General features: G+C 46.7%; 1 pseudogene; it reads left to right on the forward strand.

The window, feature by feature from the left end:
• The first annotated feature begins 5736 nt into the window (after window positions 1-5736).
• Window positions 5737-6132, forward strand: LOC100959621 (annotated as a pseudogene).
• The last annotated feature ends 25 nt before the right edge of the window (window positions 6133-6157 follow it).

Here is a 6157-nt window from a genome sequence, read left to right on the forward strand (position 1 = left end):
TGCCTTACAGTTTTCTCTCTGGGCTGTGACCTTGGACGCGTTTCCAGCTTAGGCTCCTCTATTAGGAAATGAGTCTTCTGCAGATGACCCTGGGTGTACACAGGGCAGCTGAATCCTGCAGTGTGTGAGAGTTGCTCAGAGTCTTGAAACTTTAGATCCGTTGCTCTTATACCAACTCCAAGGAGAAAGGATCCCTGGAAACCCTGCCCCTTGCAGAACGGTGTAGTAATAGATTTCCAGAGCAGACCAGACTGAGGCCATATGAGTAGATGGAAAAGTGCCCTAGGGCCCCTGCCTTCCCCACCCCTGCTCTCCACCCATAGACTCTGCCTGCTGCAGAAGCTCGGTTGTAGGGTTGTGCCAGTACTAAACTTCTGGGTGGTCATTGGAATAGCCCTGGAGGAGGGGGAGGGCCTAAAGCAAGAAGTTGTCAAACATGTGCTCTCAGCTCATCAGATGGCAGAAGGAACTGAGCCCAAACATTGGGGGTTCTGATTTAGAGGACGAGAGAGATGATCCTTCTCAACTCGAATAGATGAGATAGTTCTGAACATAGGGGAAATCACTCACACTGAGCCTTCTCACAAATCTTCCCCGGAGTCTCTATAACAATTCTGAGGATAGATAAGCTGCTCAGAAGAAAATATGTGTTCCCAATAAACTCATATATTCCAATTTATCAACCACATTCCCCTCACACACATCTCTCTCCTCTTTTCCTCCATCCCTGTTGTTTAGTTTTCTCCCCAAGTCTCAGTCTTTCTGTGTCTGTTACACATCTTTGTTTCTTTCTGTGTGTCTGTTTCTCTGCTGTTTGCTTTTTCTCTCCATGTTCCTTGATGGAACAGATCTTCCTCTCTCTGCCTTGTTCTTATGCCCAGGGCCAGGACAGGGGCTGATTTAAATGACCCAACTCCCTAGGATCTAGTGGGTTCCAGTTGCTCTGTACATCTTCAGCACCTTCTGAGTACCCTCTTTACTGGGCCTTTCCTACAGCCCTTGTAGGGTTTCTTTCTTTCTTTTCAGGTCCCCCAGAGGCCATTTTTATCCACCTACCCTAACCTATTTCTGTGATTCTGCTTCCATTGCTTCTACAGAGTACCTTTAGAAAAATGCGCAGCTGGACTCCCAGCAGTGCCCAGGGATTCCTCAAGAGGGCACTGCCAGCCTTCTTGGTGACAGCCTGCTGTCCGCACTGGACGCCTATGGGAACAATGCAGAATTGTGTGAAACTCATAAACAGTTTGCTTCATGCAATTCTGTTGGTATCTCAGAGAATATGGGCCCCCTTGGTCATAGCTTGGTTTAGTTGTACAGCTTTCTTGCAAATAACTCCAGAACACTTGGATATTACCCCCTCTCTGCTCTGTGTCCCCCATAGTACCAGATTCCTGAAGGTCAGAGCAAGTGGATTCTCTTTGCTCCCACTTGTATAGACTGAACTCTGAAACTTAGAAAAGCCCAGTGAATTTCTTCCAGGAAACTAGACAAAGGCTCAAGTGCCTAACCTGGTGACCTATTTCCCCATGCCCGTGGAGGAGATGGTAGAGGGGACAAGAGAAAGCACAGCATCAGTAAGAGCCTGGGGTCACCTGCTGGCATTGGGGATTCTAAAGCTGAGGCTTTTCCTTTCCTTCCCAATATGTCTTCCCAGACCAAATTTGAGAAGGCAAGAAGCTGCTGCTTACAGCTTTTCTGGCCCTGGCATAGATTGGCTGACTGGTGGGAAAACAGTATATTATGTCCTATGTACTTGTGGCTAGAACTTTCCACACCCAATTTCATGCCAATTGGCTTGGCCATGCCTTTCTGGCCGAGGGAACTGAGGACTGAGAACCCGGATGTCACATACTTTGAGCTGGTATGGAGTGGAAGAGGGCAGTGGAGCATGTTTTTCTGCCTCTCCTGAAGCTTTAGGGGGCAGTGTGAGGATGGACAGGGACAGGTGGTGGATTGAAGGTATGTTTGGGAAGGGAGAGATGCCTATGGTTTGGGGATGGAGTAAAGAGTAGCTCAGAAGTCAAAAGAATTAGGTGTATAGCTGAGCCCCATTGCTCACGCCTGTAATCCTAGGACTCTGGAGGACCAAAGCAAGAGGATCGCTTAAGGTGATGAGTTCAAGACCAGCCCAAACAAAATAAAAACCTGTCTCTAAGGGGGAAAAAAAACCTAGCCAGGTGTGGTGGCACACAAATGTAGTCCCAGTTACTCAGGAGACTGAGGCAGGAAGATAATTTGAGCCCAGGAATATAAGGTTGCAGTGAGCTAATAAGGCCCCCTCTGCACTCTAGCCAGAGCAACAAAGAGAAATTCTGTCTAAAAAACAATAAAGAGTGCCTGAGGAGCAGCACTACATAGTCACTTGCAGTGTGGAGAAATCAGCTTTCCACAGAACCCATCACTTTCCACAGAACCACCACGAAAACTTGGCCACACTTCTCAGTGTGGCCCTTGCAGGGAAGGTGCATGTTTGATATTATCTCTGAGTACAGCAGAAATAATACTATCTTTGGCTGTTAAATACTTACCTAACTCTGATAGACTAATGCTATTTGTTCCATTTGACTGATGGGGTACAGAGGTAGCTTTATTGATGCCACCTCAGGCAAGGGACAGGGCCACCACTAGAATGCTTCCTCCAGACTCATTGATTGGAAGTTGCTTGAATGATTGTTCTGCTCTGGAAGAATGTTTGAATAGAGAGCCTCCACCCTGAACAAGAACAGCCAAGGAGAGGATAGATAGGCTTTGGATTACTGTGTCCCAGGTTTCCAACCTTCTGTACTTTTCAGACTAAGTAGGAAGCTCATGTTCAAAATCCAGAGCAGAGGCAAGTTTCCTGCAGTTCGTAGAATCAGTGGGATTCCAAATCAGTCAGTGGTAATCATTGGGGATTAAATGATATTAAAGATTTCTTTTGGTTTTATTTGTTAGGTGTGATAATAACATGGTGATTATGTTTTAAAAAGAGTTTTTTATCCTTTAGATATGAATAGAGAAATATTTATAGATGAAATATCATGATACCTGGGGTTTTCTCTCTCCAGAAAATTTTAGTAATAATGTTAGATGAAATAACATTGGCCAAATGTTGGTAATTATTGAAGCCAGGTGATGGATACATGGAGGTTTATTATACTATTTTCTCTACTTTGTGCATGATTGAATGTGAAGTCAAAAAAGAGGAGCCATTAAAGTTGCACTTCAGTTTAACCCAAAGGAAAAAAGAAAACATTTCCAAGAGAAATCTCTAATATTTCTGATGCATATAGTTTGATAACAGTGGCTACTTCTTGGGGAAAGGATTAGGGATTTGGTGTGGGAAGGAGACTTTTTACTCCATGCCCTTTAGTGTGGTTGTAATTTGCAATTATATGCATTTCTGACTTGATCTTTTGAAAATCTCAGTTTAAAAGTCCTTCAGGCTGGGTTGAGGAGCAGCAGACTGCCACCCATTGGTCTTGTTCCACTCACCTCAAGTGGATCATGAGGGTAAAGCCCTCATGTTAGCAAATTAGCCAGCTTCCACTGTCTGCACCACCCACACTGCCTACACACTTCTTCTATCTATGTCTCTGGAACGCTGACTTACTATGACATAGAGGCTGCTCCTTAACTGGGAGCAGGCTCCCAGGAACACCTCCGGAGGCACAGCTAGATGGGAAAGAGGAATTCCTGCTCTTTCCCTGCTCCCTATGGGAGGGGAAGACATAAGCCCTTGAAAGCCAGAAAAATCCCCAGCTTAAGAGGTAGCCTTCCAGGAGAACAAGTCCTCTCTTTACCCTTCTACTGGCCCCACGAACACTAAGGGTTACATCTGTCTTGAAGGGATCAACCAATTCTGGCAGCTGCCCAGGACTCCTCCTTTCAAACCCACTGCCTAGCAGCCTTTTCAGAGATGCAATTCTATCCCCTCCAAAATAATATTAATAACAACAACGATGACATGCCTTTCCTCTCAGAAAAAGCAGGCCAAGCCCTGCAGCTCTGACTACTTGGTTGGTTGAAAGGTATCACTCTGGGCTATGGGTGACACCTTAACCCAGTGGTTCTCGACCTGTGGGTCGTGATCCACAAGAACTGTACTAAAGAGCCACGGCATTAGGAAGGTTGTGAACCACTGCTTTAACCCAATTCTGGGCTCCTATGGAGCAGATTTCTAACTTTGAGTCTGGGTTATCTTCCTTGGGAAGCTGTCAGGATAGAGAAGAGCCTCAGTTCTCCCTCCTGAGAGCTGCACACTCCAGGTGAGCACACATAGTCTTGTGGGAGCTTAGAGCAAATACCCCACACAGAGAGTCCCACCCTAACGGCCCTGCCCTTTTAGCTGAGGCTTTCCTTTCCCCTGTACCTCCTCTCCCACCCCCACCCCAGCAAGCCCAGGAGGAGGCCTTCCAGGGCAGCTGCTTTTCCTACCAGCAAGTGCCCCAAGTGACAGTCAATGCTGCTTCCTCCTGCCCCTAAGTGGGATGGGCCAGGGTCTGGACTGTGGGAGCCCCCACCCTCCAATTATTCCTTCCCAAGGAACCCTGTTGCTATGGGGTTTTGTCTGTGCTAGCTAGGAGTTCCTGAGGGTCACAGGGCCCTAGAGCTAAGGCAGTCCACAGGCTCTGCTAAGCTGCCACCTACCCCCAGCCCCCACAGGAGGGAGAGGCTAATACATCCTCCATCCTGGCCTGCCCTTTTCAAGGCTATGGGCACCCTAGCCATCAGAGAAAAATTGTTTCTTTTATTAAGCATCATTAGTCCAAAACCATGAAGTCTAAGAAGCAATCCCCCTGGTGGACCCTCCAAGAAGGGTTTTACATGATCCTTGGGTTATCCTTGAGAAGCCTTCAAAATTTCTAAAGCACTGCAATTATTTCCACAGGCTCCATCCAGCAGTTCTTGGAAAAGTTTCAAAGGGCACAGTGGCAGTATTCCCTGTAGCCTCTCCTCCCTCCAAAAAGAGATACAAATCTTCATTGTGATGTCCTTCCTCTCTACCCTGGCTTTGCCACTGCTGCCCAGCCACGGAGGGCCCATTCAGTTCTTTATCCTAAAGACTCCTCCTCCAAGGATGTGGACCTGGGAAGAGCCACTGAACTTAACACTCCTGTTTACAAACCTAAACAGCCAAAAGGGTTCTCCATTCTGAGGCAGGAGAAGTTCAGATGTCCTCAAATTTCCTCAAAAGGAACAACATGGAGGTGGCCAGTGGATGCTAGGGTGGGACTGGTTTTCCCAGTTAAAGCCAGTTTCGGAGGGAGTGGTTATTCCTGGGTTTCCTGGAACTCTCTTCTCTCTACTGATAAGTGGGCAAGAGGGGAGTTATTAGAATGGCAGCATGAAACCAGTTGAATATAGTGGTTAAGAACATAAAGACTGGGTGGTGCCTGTAGCTCAGTGGGTAAGGGTGCCGGCCACATACACCAGGGCTAGCAGGTTTGAACCCAGCCCAGGCCAGCTAAAACAACAATGACAACTACAACAACAAAAACAAAATAGTCAGGCATTGTGGTGGGTGCCTGTAGTTCCCTACTTGGGAGGCTGAGGCAAGAGAATCACTTAAGCCAGTGGTTCTCAACCTATGAGTTGCAACCCACAGGAAGTGTATTAAAGGGCCACGGCATTAGGAAGGTTGAGAACCACTGAAGCCCAAGAGTCTGAGGTGGTTGTGAGCTGTGACACCACAGCACTCTACCCAAGGCCACAGCTTAAGACTCTGTCTCAAAAAAAAAGAAAAGAGCTTTTCCATCCTAGCACCATGGCTCAATTTGTCCGTAACCTCGCAGAGAAGGCCCGGGCGCTGATGAACACTACTGTGACTTATTCGAAGCCTCGATTGGCCACATTTTGGTACTAGGCCAAGGTTGAGCTGGTTCCTCCAACCCCTGCTGAGATCCCTAGAGCTTTTCAGAACCTGAAAAAAATAGTCAATAGTGCTCAAACTGGTAGCTTCAAACAGCTCACTGTTAAGGAAGCTGTGCTGAATGGTTTGGTGGCCACTGAGGTGTGGATGTGGTTTTATGTCAGTGAGATCATAGGCAAGCGTGGCATCATTGGCTATAATGTTTGAAGACCAAGCTTTAACATCTGATTACATTTGATTTGAGAGAACCATGTGTGATCAGACTGTTACCTGAATAAAATCTGTCAAAAATCAAAAAAAAAAAAA

This window comes from Otolemur garnettii, unplaced genomic scaffold (genome assembly GCF_000181295.1).
Source record: "Otolemur garnettii isolate 467f Iridium unplaced genomic scaffold, OtoGar3 scaffold00248, whole genome shotgun sequence".
In the NCBI taxonomy this organism is placed as follows: Eukaryota; Metazoa; Chordata; class Mammalia; order Primates; family Galagidae; genus Otolemur; species Otolemur garnettii.